At 43.1% G+C, this 21,157-nt stretch overlaps 1 protein-coding gene and 1 long non-coding RNA gene across 2 annotated transcripts in view; one reads left to right on the top strand and one right to left on the bottom strand.

Moving 5' to 3' along the window:
• Positions 1 to 21,157, top strand: part of LOC146193960 (cell adhesion molecule Dscam1-like) — a 570,478-nt gene that overhangs the window by 274,901 nt on the left and 274,420 nt on the right. The window lies entirely within an intron of this gene.
• LOC146193961 (uncharacterized) lies at positions 1,349 to 6,090 on the bottom strand. The gene is made up of 4 exons (XR_014706501.1): positions 5,972 to 6,090; positions 3,988 to 4,159; positions 3,433 to 3,513; positions 1,349 to 1,509 (listed from the first exon to the last, which is right to left on the bottom strand). It is a non-coding gene; the product is annotated as an uncharacterized LOC146193961 (long non-coding RNA).

The following is a 21,157-nucleotide window of genomic DNA, read 5'->3' as shown; positions in this document are numbered from 1 at the left end:
TTTGTTTTGTTTTCGTCTCCTTTCATATTCTCACCTCTCGGTGTTGAGACATATACTGCAACTTCCTCAAAGAGAAATGCCCTACTTACACCTATTGAAATCCTCGGCGTTCTTCTTTGAAGTAAACGTATTTTTCGTTTCCAAAAAAGCGTAAAAATTAGGACCGAAATAGAGCATGCATGACTGCCAGCAGTATACGCATTATCAAACCGTTTCTGATTTCAACCAACATACTTGTTTCGGGCAAATGCCATTTGTGAAGTCGGTTTCGTCATAGCAAAAATAAATTCAAAAACATACTCAGCGCTAAAGGCATATCACTGTAAAAACAAAAACACCTTATTAGGTGTTTTCGCATGTCTATAACTAACACCCATGCACCCTTGAAAAAAAGTGGCTTCAGAGTGCCAGTACACCCTCAAAGATGGTGCTTCGGTTGGTCATAACACCCTTCTATGGGGCCAATGCACTGGGGTGTTTTCATCACCTTTACACCCTATTGCAGGGTGGAAGCAGTGACATTGCACCCTTACACCCCTTTATAAAAATCAGTGCGGATAACGTCCATATATTGCATTCCCTAATTAGGAATTACTTTTGCCACTACACGTTCCTTAATGCTTTTCCTATGTGCACATTTGCGATCAAGCTTAATGGTATTCCTTTTAACCACCTGTAATGCCAAATGAGCATGTAAAAAGATGCTGCATGCCATTATTTTGACATCTCGAATGGCCCATGCCAGTATGATTGTTTTTTCAAATTCACAGAGCATGTTACAAAAAAATGTCACACAGAAGGAAACTGGAAGTCTTTTATTCGGCATAGAAGGGTCAGGGTTCGGGCTAGCGGGTGCTCGGGTGCTGGTGGAGGGGGGGGGGGGGGGCAGGGGGCCACTTGTGTTCTGTTTCTTCATTGATGCGCGCTATGGAACCTCATTTATTTAACAATACTGCCACTCTCCACCGAGAGCCTAGCAGACGGGCAAAAACATACATGGTATGTATGTAAATACCTAACAAAATGAAAGAAGCAAAACAGTTCCAACAAATGCAGACAACAAAGTATACAATTTTTTTTCAAAAACAGAACCGTACAATGAACACAACAGCATGGTGACATTTCTGAAAAAACAACAACAAAACGTTTAGTCGTATGCAACAATAATCGCAGTACACAATATTAATACTATGCTTTGTCAGTGTCAACGCGTGCGCTTACATAAAATTCGGCCTTAAGCGATGCAATAAAGCGTCGTGCAGCGCATCTTGGCTTCGACACGCAGACGCCCAAAAAGAGGTGCTCTATAAAGCAGCACAAATTGTCAGACCCCTTGTCATACGTCAGATTGAACAGCCAAAATCGACCCATTATTGGAACAATACCCTAAGTAGAGTCGATGACTCGAAGAAGCTTCTGCTGCTGAATGAAGGGGAAATGCTCTTCAGCTTCCTTGATGCTGCTCCCAGTATATCCGACGCACGGCGTGGCAGGCTTTTCTTCCTGTTCCTTGATAAAATTGTGAAAGAAGTGCGTAACAGAGCAGCTGTATAAATATGCACTGCACCTGGCAAAAAGCAAATTCAACATATTTTCTACTCTATATTTAGAATACGCCAATGCCCCTTTAGTGTACAGCAGTGTGCTGGAAAAGGGCCCTATCGGAAACCACTGGTGGTTATCTCACAATTAACAATGCAGAGTATACTGTTATGGTTGGTTCAGGAGGCACAAAGCCAGCAGTCCGATCAAGTCATAAATGAGAGCACATAAGGTCAACCCATTTTTATTCATGGAGCATGCTGTTGCATGGTAATTTTTGGATTATGGAAGCTATTTTATCAAACAAAAATGGCTACACTCATCAAAAGCACCTGGGTTAGAGAACTTCAATGCTGCCCCACGAACTTTTCATTTCACATGAACTGGAATGCTTATTATGATAGTTAAAAATGTAAATAAACACTAAACACCACTGGAGCACGGTGTTTACTACTAAAATATTAACAGCTGGCTCAATTGAAGGCTTCACACAAGGCCTACAGCATGCCCTGCACTGGCCAAGTAGATACTGCAGAACCAAACAAAAAAAAAACATGGAAAGAGCATACTTATAATGAGGCACTACAAAAAAAAAAACAAAGTGCATGTAATACATAACACATAACACATAATGCATTTCTGAACTTTTGCACGTCTTCTTGTGCTAAGTATGAACCAGCCAAGCCCTAGGTCATCGCAATGCTTCCTGAAGTGTTTACATTTAAGGTTTAGTAACAAGGAAAAAGTGTTCTCGCTGCTCTATGTGGCAGTTCTGAAACTTCATCACACTTTATTCATTAAAAGTGTACACTGGAGCTTTGAGTTGAGCGACAGTTACTAGTGCAACAGCAGAGCATTACCAAACAACCAAACAGCAGAAGCTCTAAAAAATGTCAACACTGAAGCATGGCATGTTAAAACATTTTCCACGCATAGCACATTGTATGCATAGACATCCAGAACATCAGTGGTGAGCCTCAAGAGGCGGCAGGAAGCTCAAGTGTTCAAGAAGTTGTAATTGTTATAGCGGCAGGCAGTCTGAGGACTTTGAAATACTAAAGGTTCGAATACTAAAAATATGTTGACTAACTTGAAATGCAAAAATAACAATTTGGATTTATTGAGAATGTTTACTATAAATGAGAATGTCTATGACAGTGCCACATGGTTAATGCATGAAATGTTAGCATCTGTAGTTGAAGGCATTATATTTATACAGCATGAACCTTGAAACACAGCAGTATTTTCTCCCAAACAATGTGGTAAACCTAATCTCCGAAGAATTAAAATTATTACATCATTTCAAACTTGGCTAGCAAATTACAGCAATCTTTTAAAACAACTATTAAACTGCATTACCCACCTTCAGAAGCCTGTAGGATAAGACAATGTGGCAAATATTTCTTTTGAAGCAGTCTCAGATTATATATTCCAGACATTAGGAACATGTTAGGTACTAGCATGCATGAGCAGGTTGAGAGACCCCTTTCCAGCAAATGCTAAACCCCACCAAGCTGCCTGCAAGAGCCATCGGATAAAGCACTGCTGGTGCACTGCAGCAGAGTGCTTAGTCAAATGGTACACTGCACCAATCTTGACATTACCAGTGCTTCATCAGGTGACTCTTGTATGCAATACGACGTGGTAAGCATGTGATGGCAGGAGTCTCTTAAAAGTGCTTTTGATTGTACTTACAGTGCAAATAATCCTTTCACAGCAAAGAATTCACAGTTGTGATGAAAACTTGTGTAGTATTTCTATTTGAATTATGAATCACTAATACATATTACAAGTTAGACTGTAAACCATTTTAGAAACAAAGAAAATTCGCTAATAATGTCAGTTTCAAGTAGGCTTCCTGAATATTCAAATGACAAAGAGAAAACTTACAAATGATACAAACAACATCCAGGGCTCCCGGCTGGTTCCCAATGTTTGCCTAGAGTTGCAGAATGCATACTGTCTGTACATCTACAATAGAAATAAGCAACACAACAATGGTGTACCTCCTTGCAGGTAAAAAGAGACAGCCGAGTTTTGAGGCGATAATTTATTGTTTAATTTAGGAAGGCGAATAAACAAAATTGAAAACACGTAGAGGCACGCAAACTGAAAGCCAAACATCTGACAGCAAAAATTAGCAAAGCTTGTGAAGATTTGAATCAGGTATCACCTAATTCTCTGCTACTAGTTGAACAGATTCGAAAGGGTTGCACCATTACAATGGAGAAGAACAATAGGTAATTTAAATTTAGCTAATGCGAAAATTGTTACATATGAAGAAATGCACAGGCTAGTTATGGTTTTATTATTCTTTCTGATGCTCAGCCATGTTTTTAGTATATCTATAAGGCAATGCAAAATGGCAAAAATGTAGGCATTTAGCGAAAAACTGCCAATTAGATAGCACATGCAGCAAACAGAAGGAAACAGCTGAATACTTACGCTTCTTTCTCCTTTCACGCATTCCCTCAGAACATACTTCGAGCACCCGGGCAATGTCCTTTTTTCTTGCACGAATGGTGTCCTTCAAAACCAAGACAAGTGTCTTGTTAAGGCCGATTTCAACTGCCTCTTTGCCGTCCTTCTTGATCAGCATGTTGAAGTCATGTAAGAACTGCAAGATTGTGTGAATGGTAGCCATAAAGAATTCATTTTACTCAATGTTTCAAGTAACTGAATATTAAAAATCATTGTACAAAAGCTAAGGCAATTGATGCATTTGTACATATCTGAAAAAAAAAAAAAAAACTGGCATTAGCAAACAGCAAATACAAATATTTAGTAAGGTTATAAAACTGCAAAAACAATCAGTATTTTGCCACTCATCGCCAAACTGCAAACAATATTAAGGAAAGTCTAATATAAAAAATAACTAAGCAAAAATTATGATCCCCCTTCCCTCAACTTGGCACACGGCTGAATGGCAATAAAATATGTAATATATCTCTAAACTAAGGGTCTCCGCTCAGCTTTCAAAAGTAGGCTTCAATTCTTAGAGACAATCTACAGACATGCATCGTTAGCATATGAAAGTCAAATTGTTTTCTGGGCCCTTTAAATCAGTAAACTGCTTTCAACACATACATTACAAATTTTTTAATAACAGTAAGTCACAAATTTGCCTGCAGTATGCGCACTGTGATGAGCAAAGAAGGTAAACATATGCGACTAAGGCTATGATAACCGCTTCATATGTACATTTAAGCAAAAGACAAAAAAAAAAAGTAAACATCTGGTCAGAATCAAACTCTGTAATAGCAATATCCGGTACAATATTTGGCCACGGAATTCAAGCTGTCGACCTCTACTTGAATGCTGAGGCATCAGTATCGAATATCCATTTATTCTAGTCTAAAGACACTACAAAAATCAAGTAATGCGGTCAAACAGTTATGTTGAAATGTGACCACAAAAATAATGAAAACTGGATGGTTTGAACCACATCAGCTGACTTAGCACGTGTACAAGTGCCTTAATTGAAGTCTTGCTGAAAATAAAATACGTACCTAAATGATTCTTCGAGGACGAAAGTAAACGCCATAACAAAAGCAGCATAACAAAAATGCAAATTCACACTCCATGCAACCGCAAAATATAGTCCCCGTAAAATGAAAAATGCTCCCATTGTGATTAAAAAAGGCAAATCCAGACGCGGGGAAGTTAACATAGGCTGATGATAGCGGCATATAGTTTACGCAGTTTGGAATAAACTATTATGCAACCAGGCCGGCCGACCAGCGCACTTCGATGCCGAGAGCACGAGCGCAGAGGCATGCCGCGCTGAACGGCCGCCAAGAACGAACATAGCCTCCTCGAACAAAAAGTTTAAATAGAAGGGCTGCGGGAGGAAGCTCCCCGAGCAGCAGGACGGTGCGCGCCTATGCTCCGAGTAAATAAAAAAAAGGGGGGGGGGGGGGGGGGTCGCAGCGCTCCGAGTGAAAGAAGACGAAGCATGAAAGAGGTTTCAGGAGAGCGAGCGCGAAGTGTAAGAGATAAGGGAGGAGGGGGGAGGGGGGAGTCGAGAGTGCTAGGAGAATTAAGGTAGTACGCCAACATGACCTTGCTGCACGAACGGAAACGGTAGAACAAAACCGAGTCGTTGCGAACTGAGCGCAAGTATCAAACTGTCAAGAAACGAAAATCGTTTCGTGAACCTCCTGCGCGTATAAAATGCAAGGTAACGTAGCACATACATTATTTCTGTTCAAGAAAGTTGAGACTCATGTTCTTGTGCGAAATCTGCGTAACTCGCCGCGACATCTACCACATGTGCGATGTCATTTTGGCAGCCAGGTGAAAACAAGCGCGTGTCTCACGTTTTCATTTCAGCACATTCTGGAGCGTTCCGGCACAAAAAGACACAGAATGCAGCAATCCGGTAGGACACTGTTCCCACAAAGCGCAATATACGTGAGAATAGGCTTACCTTTACAGACGATTGCGTCAGCCGCAAAGTACGCTGTCCGCCTTCGTATCACCGGCACCGAAACAACCAGTGCGATTTCAGCGCGAGTGCAATGTAGTCGGCGCATATACCTCTTAGTCACGCAGAAAAAAAATTCGTCCATGCCTTCTTCTTTCAAACATCTCAAACATAAAGCGGTGCAGCAGTCCTTTGGCCTGAGCAAAGCAAAAAGAAGCCCGGACACTTGCCGACACGATAAATGCCCGTTTGCGTTAAACACCAAATGTAAAAGGCACTTCACAAGCGTACACACTTCTGTAACACATATGCAAGGGAAATGCAACACATTTCACGAGGGTACACAATCGAAGAAGCACATTCAGCATTCGCCGAAACGTGGTCGAAACGCACCCCACAATGCTAACGGCCATATTGTGAAATTTGAAAAGAGCGTTCGTACCTACCGGCGGCCTCCTGGCGGTGAAATTTTGTTTCAGTTTCTGTTTCATTTTTAGAAAGCACTCGTGTGTAATTTTAATTTTAGCGTTACTTTTGGTGCTTTATTTAGGTGTTGGGTTATATTAGCAGCGCCGCTTGTGTATAAATGGCTACGAAGTTACGCAGCCATATACCACCAGCATGTTAGGTGATATTGCTTACCCGTAACACCCTAAGGCATATTCTCCAACCAAAGCACCCCTTTGGCATGCAAGAGGTGATTTCCAATGGCACGAACGCCCTAGACTCAGGGTGTAAGGGTGTTTTGAATCAGACAAATGCCCAAAAAGGTGTTTTTGTTTTTACAGTCTCTTATACTGGAAAAGAAAAAATCGGAGACAGGCACCTTTATTTTCTGCCATACCTTGCAAGCAATCTGAGCAGTAATACCTGGGGTCACCTTATTAACTACACTTATTTCGAATTTTAAGAAATTAAGAAAATATACTTTTAAATTCAAAATGTATATTACCTTTCAAAATTTTTGTATCAAATAAATAATGAAAGCCTACGAATTGGGCAAGAAGAAAAATATCTTCCACAGGAATGTTTTCATCCCCAAGCACTAAACCTGCCCTTGATCCGTCACCGTATTTATCGCCTTTGTTGACACAACGCACATTCCATTATTTATTATTTGATACCTCAAAGGCCCCTGGTATGAGGCATTACATGAGGGATGGGCATGAGAGTTAAACAACAATGGTCTTCATAGCATTCTTAAAATGGATGGCGTTGATATGATGCACGGCGTCCTGTGGTAGATCATTCCAGTCCCGAGATGACGTGACGAAAAAAGAACGAGAATGAGCTGTAGTTCTTGCGGAGGGAGCGTAGACGGTCGTATAGTGATTAATACGGCTTGAGAGGGGGCGATAAGCAGGTGATATGACCGATTCTCGTAAAGATGAATGTAAAACATATGAAAGAGGCACAATCGATCTCCTTTATCAATTTTGTACCTCGGTCGGTCTGACTCAGTAGTAGTAGCAGTAGTAGTGACCTGTATTTAAACAATATAGTTTAGCTGATGGGTTGTGGTTAGCCAGGCACCAATTCGAAACTCCCTTAGCTCTCTCAACCAAGGAAATTTGCGCCATAAGACCGAAGCAGGACAGGGCCACCTCCCAAATTATCCACGATAGATTTTCTTTACGGGGTATGCTTTGTTATTCTGGGCAAGTTCATTCTTTGTCGTAAATTGTCGGCATTCTGGCCATAAAGCCTACACTTTCAGCTGAAAAGACAATATAAGCTTGTAGCGTCCTGTCTAGCTAAACTAATTTAGGATAGACCAGAGGAGTATTACCTCGTTCGTTTACAAACATTCCCTGATGACGTAATTAAGCTTCCTCTTTTTGCCACGTGCAGTAAACAAGCACAATTTGTCGGGAATAGACATGCTTTATGTCGCGCAGTAATGCTGAGTCCTTCCTGTTTTCTCATTCGTATATGATGCCCCTATGCTTGCCTATGCAGCATGCAACTAGTAAATAAACGTCTTGTTTTCAGAAAGACTCTAAGGAATGCATAACGCCTCATGGCACCAGAAGTGTGTTCGTCGGCTAGCCACGAGCTTTCATGACCTAGACTGCAACTGAAATCGTGGGATGATCTAAGTCACGTAATCGGATTTTATTCGTCCCAGTGGCGTTACACAGCTAAACGTGTTTTTCATATAGATTGATTTTGCCCAACAAAATTTTATCACACATTTTCTTTGAATTTTACTATTTATTTATGTATCTAGCTGCGGAAGTATCCGCAGATCAGAAGGCGCATTCACTGTGGTGCGCGATGAAATAAGCTGGTTCAAATCAAGTGTTCGAGAATGAAACAGTCTGCGGCCGTATTGTTTGTGTTCCCCTTTTTGTGTGTGCATGTGTGTGTGGGAGTACGTGTTCCCATGGTGAAATTTTGTAGCAATAAACTCTCTATAAACTCTCTATGAACAATAAATAGCACAACAATGAATACGTACTTTTCTCGTTGCAATAGCTACAAAAACGGCACGTATTTCTTAACCGCGTGCTTTTTTAATCAGCCACAAGAATAGGAGACGGCTTGTAACGCCTCAGTTTCTAAACCACGTAAGAGAGCTCCTGGAAACCAAGGACTGCCACAAAGAAGCACGCATTTCAAAACTTCAATCTTCGAGCAGGCGGCTGTAAAAAGCATATCAATTATTCACCGCTATAATTGTGTTGCCCGGAAAAAATGAGATTAACAGAGACTTCAATTGCTCCCCGCCATTCATTCAAAACAGAAGCTATTTCCCTGGCGCCAGCTTTCTTGTTTAAAAGCGCGCAGAGCTGAGCCTAGAAAGATAAACAGCGGCCTCCAGACTGCTGGATAGAGGAGGAATTATGCGTGTTCCGAGTGCATAAATTTTTCTTCTGGGGCCGAGAGAGCACGATGCTTGAAGCCACAATTATTAAAACTCCTTGCTCGCAAGAGCAGCCAGTCATCTGTTCAAAGCTTGCTCCGCAGACCCGCCCAATGCAGCTCTTGCTTCGAGCGCTTTATTTTCATAGCAGCATTTCATTCTGGTTGTCGGCCATTGCATCCGAAACGCAATTAACTCGGAGAAAAGGGCGGCCGCACGAACGCTAATTAAATTGTTCCTCTCGAAGTGAGCCTCAGTACAAACGTTCGTAAAAAGGACAGAAAAGTGATGTAGGGCCATACTACTTTTCTTGAAAGCAAAAAAAAAAAAAAAAGAGTAGAAATTAAAGAGAAGGAGCTTCTTATCAACTTTCCTGGCAGTCTTGCTACCAATTGGATCAGTGAGGCTGTTAACTGCTTGGAGGTCGAGAGCTGCGTCCGCAATATCTGTTTTCATTTTAGTCATATCTAATGAACAGTTTCTAGTTTTTCGGCTAACGGTAAACTATCCTGTTTTCACTCTCACTCCCATTCTCAGCTGCCGTGTAAGAATTTCTGTGTCAGAGCGAGCATATTTAATGCAAGCCAAAACGGAATCAACCGCATGAGGACGATTAATTGTCTCAGAGAAATTATGAGGTCATACTGCGAATCGAGGCCGCGCATACGAGAAAAAAAAGAAATAAAATTTGACCCCAGCATGCAATTTTCTACGGCTTTCCTAAGGCTGTTCTTTTAGATACAAAGGAGTGTGTACTCTCTCCCTCTCTCAAGAAGAAAAAAAGATTATATTGGTATCAGACTAGTCGTTTCAATGGTTTTCGCTCTTTAAAAAAGGGGTGAAGACTTAAACTTTGCCTCTTTGACGAGATTGCGAAATTAGACTGCTAAAGCTATCAGCTCAGGTCGCTTACAGGAAAACTGTTCTGCTGCTTATTGTAATAATATCGTTTCCATAGTCTAGAGCAATCTTTTCCTTTTCTCATTTTCTACCAAAAGGTAGTTTTGGAATTACATTCTCCTACAGCATGAAAAGAGAGTTTTGATTCCGTTCGACTTGCGTGCCGAAATATACCGCCATGATTGCTGTGTTTCCCCTGCGAGCCTTTTACGGCCCAGTCAGGAGTGCGACCCCATATCTCGTGACAAGATTGGAAGCCAGTAGGATCGCTCTATGTTATCGCGATTAGCACAAAAGCAACTTTTGGCTTGATGAAAAAGATACTGTTCCGAGTGTAAAACTACTTCAGCATTCTTGTCATTTTGTAAAGAAACCCTGTTGCATTGTATTCGCTCAGTGGGCAGTGGGGGGTAGTAAACTAAAGAGACGTTTTAATTATCCTCTTCCTGCGGTCTTAATGAGTACCCGACAGAATAAAATGGTGTAGCAAGGGCGTTCAAAGACCTTACTCTCCTCAGTGAAATAAAGAGAGAAAATAAGTGCAAACTTTAAGCCTGTAATTGTGCTACATTTACAATAAGTGACCTCTATTCAGAGCTGGAGAAGGCGAAAGTAAAGCTCAACAGATGAGGTTAGAATTTTCTGGAGAATAACGTGGGCGCAGCTGCTGCAAGACATGGTTATTTCAGTAGGTACAGAGGGGCTTTTGCATCGCAGTAGGATGCCATTTGGCTGATTATGATGCCGATGATTTTACACTAAGCCACGCTTTGTAGAGGGCGGCAGACATAAAAATAACTCAAACAAAGAAAGGCTCTGACGAACCTCTGTACTCGGCTTAGAATTTAACTTGACAATCTTTATTCAGGTTTCAATTGAGCATGTTTCACTGGAAGAGGGTGGATGTAGAACACCTTGTACACCGCATAATAGGTTTCTTTTTATATTATCGAAGTAGCTTCAGCTACTGGGCAGGAAGGGGGGGGGGGGGGGAGGGGCTGTGAGCAATTTTCATCTTTTCGCACGCGAAGACGGATGAGTATTTCTTGTATTCCTTGATCTAAAACTACGAGAGTATGGCGGTTGTAATGTATAGGCGACGTCGATTCAGAACGACTGTATGGTAACAGTAAGGAACCAAACACTGCGAAATGACTTCCTATAATATTTATAGGCATTACGTATAACTTCCACACTAAGAATGGCCGTAAAGTTAGCAGTTTCTAGGCATTACACATTAGGGCAGCCTTCGTTCAAGCGTGTTTTTAGGCTAGAGACTCCTTTGCGGCATGGCCAATGAACTGCTTCTTTTATTGGTGTTACAAAATATATATATATATAACGATCATTTTTCCATTGATTGGGGGCGTTTTGTAATTTTGGAATGTTCGTTTGGCTTAAAGAGGGCACTCTAAAAAGTCGAGTTGTGCGTTTCAAAGTCTGAATGACCACATATGCGATATATCGCACCGTATTACAAAGCACGAACTGTAATGGGCTTCCTGAATGCTGGGCATGTTTTTCTTTCTTCGCCTGCAGAGAGTGGCATGCGATAAAGAGCACGCGAAATGTTATTCTCGGTGTAGATACGTAAGTTTATGCAAATATATAACGTGTGTTTATTTAGATAATCTTCTTTATCGCTGTTTTCGTGGTCCGAAGATTTCATAGCAGCGAGAAAATCGCGCACCAGTGCCGGGGGGTAACCATTACGAAAGGTCAGTTTCCATATTGTGAGGAGAAAACGTCATGTGCATTGATTTCATTAACGCGTCATTTCTCAGTCCGAAATCATGATGGCCTTAAGTGCGTCTTTATTTAATCCCGCGATTTCACTAAGTAGACGAAATCAGCTTGCCGTGTACTAAGAGCTACTCGAATATTGAACTTCTCCCCCTGCTTCGCCGCCGCTGCAGTTTTTACTGACTGCCCATTTCTGACGTGGAGAAGAAGCAACCCAACTGAACGAAAGTCCCCCTACACTTCGTCATTCTGCGCCGGCAACGCTTGTCCAACGCTGGTCACGCTTGCCCACACTAGCATGGATGCGGCATCTGTCGCGCCAACGCCCTGTTTCGTATGTGCACCATCTCTTTACACCCGCACTCTTCACGGTCCTGCAGCTGCGATCGTTTCGTCATGTGTGCCATCGGCATAATGCCAACATTTGCGTAAGCGCGAGAGGCATTTGTGAGATACGCCTGTAAAAATCAATATCGAAGACAAGATATGAGTGAAGCAAGATCACCACTATTTTAATTTCATGTACTAATCAGCGCAAGCTGGTCGAAGGTCATTCATAAGGCTGCGCGCGATTAACAAGCACGTACGCTTGGAAATGAACCTCATAATAAATACTAAAACATAATGAAAACTGCAAGCAGGCAGAAAATCAAAGAAAATTAATATGACAAAAGTCAGCGTAGAACAGAAAGAGCTAAGTGTTACAGAAGGTTAATTTGACAATAATAAATATGCCACTGGCAACGCCGCAAAAACGAGGCATTGTAGGACCGGAACACAGGGTCGCCCTCAGAAAGTTGCTCCGTTCTAACTGATGAAAAAGAAAAGCCTTGGAAGGACAACAACACAGAAATACGCACGTATCCATAAAAAAATTTCAGCCCAGCCGGCTGCACATTCACGACCCTATATGCGTTCGCTTATAATATATGGTCATTAAATGTGCAGTACAAGTGGAATGACGAGTGCTTCTCGTTGCCCGTATTCGACAGCGCATAGTACTCTTCGCTGTCCAGCGCATTGTTCCTGCTGCATTTCCAAAAAGATTTGCGCACTATCTGCATGGAGAGAGACAGGTTTCCACGCCAATGACACACAGCTGCCAACAATACGCCAATACGCAGTGGTGGACGTTGCCGGCAGCCGGCAGAAGGGGTCGGGTTGTTGCACCGAATTTTTCGGAGAGAAGGGCAAAAAGCAGCACAGAACCAAACAAGCTTTGAAACAGAGAAATGGAAAAGCACTCTGGCGTGTACCTCAGAAAGTGTACGTCGGATCCATCGGAGGCTGTCTTCCTAGGAGCAAATGTGCGCGGCGCCTGACTCCCTGTCCCTCCTGCCCACCCGCGTTCGAGAACCCAACGATGCAGAGGAAAATGGGGTCTTCCTTTCGAACAGGTGCCTACATCGGACACTGATTGCCTGCCCGCGGAGCGATGCCCTGTAACACACAACCGAGGGCGAGCGTTTGACTTATGGAGTACTATTTTTGTTTACCTCTACCCTGCCCTTTCTTTCTATCCTTCCCCTCCTTGATTTCCCTCACCTGTTCCCTCGCTGTCCCTTTATTTCCACCGTCCCACTTCAGATGCTTCCGTTGCTTGTGATAGCAGATACTGGGACCAGCAAAATCTTTCTACTTCTTATTCTAGTTACTTACAGCAACATAGCCACGTACTACTACATTGCTACAATGTCGCCACGTCGCGGTCTTGGTGTAGGGGACAGGGGCTAATTAATACTGCCGCTCTATTTTTGCTAGACCCCCGCAGTCTTGCCGCCTGTGGCTGGAATACAGATCTAGCCTAATTGCCACCTTCCGGTGCAGCGGCGAGCCACGTTGTGGATGCTCGTCGTCTCTTATCCAGCATTGTTTACGTGCGCGTGCACGGCCCAATTTGTTTCGCGATTCCGGTCGCTTTTATTTACCACAATGCAGAACAGCGCAAGCTACAGAGGGACAAGAAAGGAAGGCGAGACACACACAGCGCTGTGCGTGCCTCGTCCGTGCTTTTCCCTGTGTAGTTTGCGCTGTCCTGCCTTAAGATGAACCAACAGTCCGCGATGTGTTATTCAAGTTTATTTACCCGTCTGCCTCTTACTAAAGAGGTAGGAGCAGGCTATCATCCCACGCTACAATGAAGGCAATAATTGTCCTTGTCGATGTATGTATTGCTGGATAATAACATCATCTGTCGGCCTTCTGCGATTGATTTTCTTTGCCTCATGAAACGCAGCGATGATGTCGTAATGCGCCGTGTCAAAGCACAACGAACAGGTTCATACGACTTGATGCAACCACCTACTCTCGCTTCTGAGTGAAATCTCACAGCTATTCAAGCGTGAGCCGGCCTGGACACTGTTGCCGAGCAGATTCAGATTTACAGGTCATTCCACGTCAAACATTTTGTTAAAATCTATTTTGGTCTAAGTGTTTCTGCTCTCTTCCGCGCAAATCCATTGTTTTTGAGAAAAGGAAAAAACAGACTCAGGCTATGCGAGACACCGTTGAGAATTTCTCCGGAAATTTGACCACCTGGGTTTCTTTAACTTGCACTGGCATCACACAGCTCACGGGCGCCTTGTTTTTCGTCTCTATCGAAAAGCGGCCCTCGAGGGCGGGATTCGATCCCGCACCCTTGAAAACAGTACTCGAGCGCCGTAAAAACTGCGCCTCGCTGGCGGGGCAGCACCAAATTTTGTACGGGCTTCCTATCTTGCTTCACCGCTAGCTTGACCGTGTTTACTTCGGGGAGAAATAGATTTGAGAGGCGCAAGAACTCGTAGACATTCCACTTCCTTCAAAACTTTTATCCGGACCTTGTTTTGATAATAATTCTAAACGTTTACTTTGCATACGATTGGACGACTGCTCAAAATTTACAGTGGTATAAAAATTATTCTCGCAAAACTTCCTACCTGAGCAAAATCGTATACCCTATGCGCAGTTATTTTCAGTGTCTTCACAGCGACTAATATTCGCACTTTGCACATCAGGGGAAAAATATTTGCAGAATTTTCTTCATTTTGGCGAGTGTGTAATAATCATGCCACACGCCAAATTTGGTGGCACTTTCAAATATTATTGCCATGATAATGTGAGTCTAATTAAAACTACATACATAAAATGTTTTCATATGTTTTATTCCGTTTTATTGAATGTAGTCTTTTTTATACTCGCTTTCAGATTCATTGGCTCATCGGCGTAATATCAAATTCTCTGACATATCAGCTGCAAAATGTACTTGTCTCGTAGAGTTCAGTGAACTCCATTCGGAGCGCTGCACGTGAATTACCAGTCAGCTTTCTTGTGCGGCGAAAACTCCGGGGAAAGCTGGCAGCAGTAACGACATCGTCTAAGCCTTCAGTTGATGTGCACAGTCTGAAAAACCCGCAATGCAGCACGTTGTCTGAATCAATTGCCTGACAATCATTCAAGTGAACTTTCGAAATAATGGGGATACAGAGAACCAGGTCTTGTTTACATTCTTAAGCCTTGTGACAGCATAATGGGCTACCTAAGAGGACATTGACACTGCAACTAGCATATCGTCCCGCACTTCGTCGAGCCCTGGTCGCGGAGGACAGGCGCAGTGGCTTCGTCCGACAAAAATAGAGGAGGACGAGGGAAAGCATATGCGTAGTAAGTGGCTCGCAAAAAGGAAAATTCGGATAGCGGTTTTCTTCCCAGCCTAGCATCCTGTCACCACATTGACAATACACTGACAAGCCGACGAGAATTCGGCACCTGATGGCAGTGGGCCTTTCGCCGAACGACTCATCTTCGTACATTGACTGGACGCAAGGGCCTTATCATCGATTTCGCTTGAGCTTTATTGTAACAGCCAACCATTTTTCTCTCATTTATTACCCCTTTCAATGTTTTTACACATTAAATTACGCCCTCCGGCAATAGACAACGTTATGAAAAAAAAGAAGTGTGACAGATACTTCGCCTTTCCTTTCCTTTGAGCGAATTATAATTATATGTAGCACTACAACGAACGCCGAGAAAAGCCACACGAGAGAAGCAAATGATAGAAGAGGAAGGGTAGTTTTTCGCTATTCTCCTCTTTATAGACATCTAGGAGACCCCACTTTCACTCCCACTTTCCTCCCTTTGCTTACGGCGCAGTTGAGGTGTCCGCAGAAAACAAGTGAGACAGTTACTGCGCCTTTCCCTTCCTATAAATCAATCATAACTTATACGACGCGAAATGCACCCGCTGGAAGTGGCCTGTCTGATACTCGTATTGGGCACACACTGGACGAAAAGTACGTAAATAAAATATGCCATCTGGTATGTGTGACAAAACGAAATTATGAGGCCGGTGAGCGCGGTACAAGGCACAACGCGTACAAAATGATGTCACTAAATTCAAAAGAGGGGTGGTTGGGGTAGTTGCGTTCCGTGTTTTTCTATAATATGCACTTCTTTTCAGCAGATTTTGTATATTCTTGGGCTTTTTCTTCAAAATTGGAACACTGTATTGCAGTAAACCACGAATTCATTACAGAGGGCACGCTTTCATCACAAACCTGCCGTAAAGTTGGAATCAATGCGACGCTGCATGCGCTTCTGCGAGCGCCGCCATGGCTGCTGATCCACACTCAAAGAGATGGTGGCTCCACCTCTGGGTCGATCTCGTGGCGAATAGAACGGTGTTTTAACCTTAGCAATAGATATGTGGTGTCCGTTATATCTATATTACGGTTGGGGGTCAATACTTTTAGCATGTAATCTGTGTGGTGCAAAGTAAACAATTGGCTTACTGTCTCACTTGACTAATGTAAACGGCGGGCCTTTACCGCCGTGTCCGCAAGCCAGCTGCCGGGTAGCAAATTTAAATGAGATTAAAATATGATGGAGGCAGTAATTCTAGCCTATGATGTTCAAGACCATTTTCTCTAAAAAACCGAAATAGGTGCTTTTCGAAACAAAACAAAAATAATATGAAGTGCGCTGCAGCTACTCCCCTCGAAACGTACGAGTGCCTCAAATAAGCCGTGAGCTGAAAGATCATATGGATGGATAGGCGAGTGGAAAGAGCACACCATTGTACCGTTCGGGCACGAGACAGTAGGTGGGTAGTTCGAACCGCACGTGTTCTGCGGTGTCGCAATATAGCTTATCGATTAAGGGAAAAGAATACTACGTGAAAAAAAAGTGTGCTTTGTGAAGAACTATTTCCGGGCCCATGTTACGGGCCCACACAAGCGCCATAAAGAAAGCGTCCCACGTGCCGTAAGCTACAGGAGTCCGAAACAACAAGGAAAGTGCCGAACAGTGCTTGTCGCTCATGTGCAGCGCACGCAACATTCAAGCGCGTTCCTGTCTTCGAACGCGGAAAAAGCTTCATGTCGCCATTGTAAGATTAACTGTAGTGCGTGTCTGGAGACCTGGGCCGGCTTGCACGATAGAGTCCGAGCTAAGTCCAGACTTAAATGGTGTCTTTAGAAAGACCAAGCTTATTTAAGACGGCTCGTGTTCTGAACGTCGAACGCTTCGGGTTCATGTTCCCCAGAGTGGCTTCCCGGAACGGCCTCAGCAACCACTTGGGGCATTTTTCCTCGTAACACAATCTTAAGCCGCAAAAAACAATGGCACGGATTTTACACAACGCAAAATTGACGGAATGTGTACATCTTACAGCAAGGACAGTGCTAGCGCATCCCTGTATTTCCCTAATTTCCCTAATTTCTCTACTTAGACACCTGGCGTCCTTGTGTCTTAACCAAGACAGCACTAGAGTCGTAATCATACAAGCGACTTATTCAAGTCAGGACTGAAGCCCAGTCTTGACTCCAGTCTTAAGCGGCCATGCTAGTGGCCTATTCTTTAGACTCCAGTTATGTCTGGACTTAGCTAAAACAGTCTTAAGATTGTTTTGTGCAAGCGGGCCCTGGTGAGAAGTGATCCCGAATAGAATAGAAGCGGCGCGTTTTCAAAGAAGGATGGAAAGCTGGGAGAGTTGGTAGCTGTTCGTTGCGGGTTGAACAGCACCAACTAGATGAGAGGCAAAGGCAGGGAGAAGACATAGACAAGCGGAATCTCAACTAATGTTTTTATTCAAAAGTACACACATTTACACACAAAAAAAGTCATTTGACCGTACAGAGCATGGAGCAGTAAATTCAAGAAGTACCAATTTAGCAACTCATCTAGCACATGGTGAAACCCTACCAAATCCTAACACTCCCTCCATCCGCATACAGCCTGATCACCCCCCAAAAATTGTGAGTTACGTTGATAAAGAAACCTCTTTATCAACGAGCAGCAAGGAAGTCTGGCTGACATACTTTGACTTATCTGTGTATTGCTCCTGCTTTGGTTTGGTTTGGTTTGTAGGGTTTAACGTACCAAAACTATTCAGGCTATGAGAGACGCCGTTGTAGGACTGCGGAAATTTCGACCACATGGGGTTCTTTAACGTGCACTGACATCGCACAGCACACGGGCACCTTGCTTTTCGCCTCCATCGAAAAGCGGCCGCCGAGGCTGGAATTCGATCCCGCCTTCTGGGGAACAGTAGTCGAGTGCCGTAACCACTGCGCCACCCCGGCGGGGCTGCTTTTGTCTCTCGCCTAGTTCGCGCTGTTCCACCTACAATGAACGTTTTCCCTTTATTAAGGCAAGAACTGTCGGAGACAATGCACCCCTGCATATTTAATGATTGCAATTGATTACAATAAAGGCAAGCATTAGTCGGTTTAATCGAAGGCTATGACAAGAATCCTTCTGGTCGACACTATTCACTGCGCATATACATTAACTGCTATTCATTCAATAAATTCCTGTTGTGTAGATACTTTCACAAAGAGCCAACTTAAGTGAATATGATCCTGGCGATGCTGATTGGTCCTAGGTATTTCATTTTTGGTCTAGGTTTTCCTGTCCATATTAGACAGTTTATTTTACAGCACCAAAATTAACAACAGGGGTACCTAATGCTTACTGCTGATGCCGAACCACCCCTTCCTCGTTAATAAATATACCGCTAACTTACGTCCATGAGCTCATTTGTCACTTCCCAGCGCCTGTTGCTATTTGGCAGTTGCGAAACCATCTTCGATGCGAGTGGCAGGCCGCTGTTCAAAAGCCAAACTTTCAGGTCGAATGGCGGAGCAGTAACGGGACATCACAAAATGTAACTAAGCACTGGACATGTTCAACACAATGAAAGCTCCAGGTACGATTATGTATCGGCCTTAACTAACAACAGCAACAAGCGAACAAGTTAAATCGACTTAGAACTACTGTTATTTCGCACACCATTTCGGCGTAACAACTATGATGTGTATTTCTGTGTTTGTATATACGTACAAGGCTTCCAAGCTCAGTGTTTATGTCTTTCTATATCTGTATCTACTAGGCAAATTAAACTAAATGAGGTTTGATGGAAGTCCTATGGCTCGGTTTACAGTTCCTTTTCAAAGCTGCCACTCACAAGTTGGGAATAGTTTAAAAAAAAAACAGCTGTATGAATTATTTTGCACAAAGGTACAATTTGCGCATCTCTATTAATGGACTCTAAAAAATAACTTTCACGATTCCACCTGCCGTTTGACATAAATTGACAGGAGAAGCGCCATACTACAGCCATACTTGCTGTTGGGCTAGTCGGTCTGTTTTTATGGTTGCAAGTCAGTCTCGTCGCACCCCAAGAACATGAAGCGCTTCAACCTGTAATCATTTTTGTTACCGTAATTTGTTCTTTGTGCTCTGAGTCCCGCAAGCCATAGGATAGATCCCTCCATGGAGAACCGAATTTGGTTCTCAAAGACTTGTTGAACAAACAGCACCGCTGTCAAACAGAAGGTTTTGATTTATTTATTTATTGTGTTAGTTTATTTAGGCCAAGTAAAAACAAAAAAAAACATCAAGTAAAGGGTGCCGCCGTACCGATCTGTTTCGGTATACTTTTGCGCGGAAAGTTTCTTTCTCAAGGCGATAATAAAAATCATTGTCACGAATGATTGGACTTTGAAGAAACAAAAAACAGTGCGGACTAAGCCACATGACTTTCAGCAGCGCCTGAGTATGGTCACTGAGCTGGGACAATCCGTCTCCTTAAAAAGCTTAGCTACATTTAGCTGGGGCACACGGCATGTGCATTAAATACATATATGTTCGCTACATGTCCAGGCGACTACGCACAACCAGTTGCATTGCATTCAAAATAACATGTGCTGTGTTCCCAAGCCTCTGCCAAGCTTCTACTTTCTTATTCAGCTACTGCAAACTTTGGCTTCCGGGATGATATCATAAAAGCCAAAATTAGGGGTACAGCAGTTTAGGAGTACAGCCAGACAGCACTATTGGCTTCAGTCTGCGCATCTCTTTGCGAATCCTCATTCGCGTGCATTTCATTTATTTTTATCAATGCATAAGCATTAAGTGGGTATGTTTTCAAGGTCTTGTCGCCAAAAGATTGTTCGCAGTATTACGTTCGAATGAAACGAGAGATAAGAAAACGAATGGCTGCACTAGGTACAGGATGAAGCAATCTCGCTGGAGAAAAAATCTGGTGCAAACAAAATAATTAGGTAATTAATAAGATGCTCATTAAGTGGACCAGGCGTCTGATATGTCGTGTCACCCGAAGTTTGACACAGGATTGCGTTCGATTGAAACGAGTGATAAGAAAACGAATGGTTGCACTAAATAGAGGATGAAAAATCTCGTTGGGGAAAACGTTTGGTACGTGCAGAGTTATTAGTTATTCATTTAAAGCCAATTAAGTTAATTAGACTTCATGTAAGTTTTCAAAGTCATGTCACCAGAAGTTTGTCGGCAGGATTACCTTCGAACGAAACGAGTTATAAGAAAAAGAATGATTTCACTAGATAGAAGTGTTAAAAATATCGCTGGGGAAAAATTTGGCCATGCGAAGTTAATAAATAATTAGAGCCAATTAATTTATTAACAGGTCGAAATAGACAAGGGGGGTAATGTCGACGTCGAAGGGTAGTCACGTGGTACCCAACTTCTCCTTCTTCCATGTTTGTTCTTTCTTCTGCAAAAATTGCTTACGCATTCCCCCGGAGGGGTATACCGCATTGACCTCAAACGTATTTCCCTTTATTTTCATGTACTCAGGAGCACATCCTCGAGGGATGAGCGAAAGTGTCGCATTTAGGCGACTTGACAAGGTTCTCACCGCCATAAAAGCAGTGCAACAGCGACATGCATTTTGCTGCTTGCCTAATAACTGATCTCGATGTGTGCCACTATTATCTCACGCATCTCATTAGCTAACAAATTCCGTGAAAATCGTACCAACATATATAAGCCTCCAGCGTAACAATATAAAACCGCGCTTTAACCAAGCCCAGTTAACGTGCCTGCATGGCCCCGGAGTGCCACGTCGCACTAGGTATCCCGTACAGTTTGACTCCGAGAGTTCGATGGAGTTATCTGATGGGAAGGTACGTGCACAAAAAAAGACGATCACGACAGAAGAGGATACAGGACGGGACGAGCGGCAACTTCAACTGATATTTATTCGAAAAGGTGGCAGGCTCACATAGTTTGCCAGTACAGGCTCCCGTCCTGTCTCCTCTCCTCTCGTGATCGTCGTTTTTGCGCGCACACATTCCCCTCATCATGAACCAACCCTCCCAACAGCGTATCCTGCGGAGCTCTGCGAGTTGGCAAATCCTGCCATGGTATGTGATCTG

The sequence above is a fragment of the Amblyomma maculatum genome, chromosome 4 (assembly GCF_055883805.1).
Source record: "Amblyomma maculatum isolate TAMU_Amacu chromosome 4, ASM5588380v1, whole genome shotgun sequence".
Taxonomy (NCBI): Eukaryota; Metazoa; Arthropoda; class Arachnida; order Ixodida; family Ixodidae; genus Amblyomma; species Amblyomma maculatum.
The sequence above is the reverse complement of the archived record's forward strand: the minus strand, read 5'-3'. Positions and strand labels throughout refer to the sequence as shown.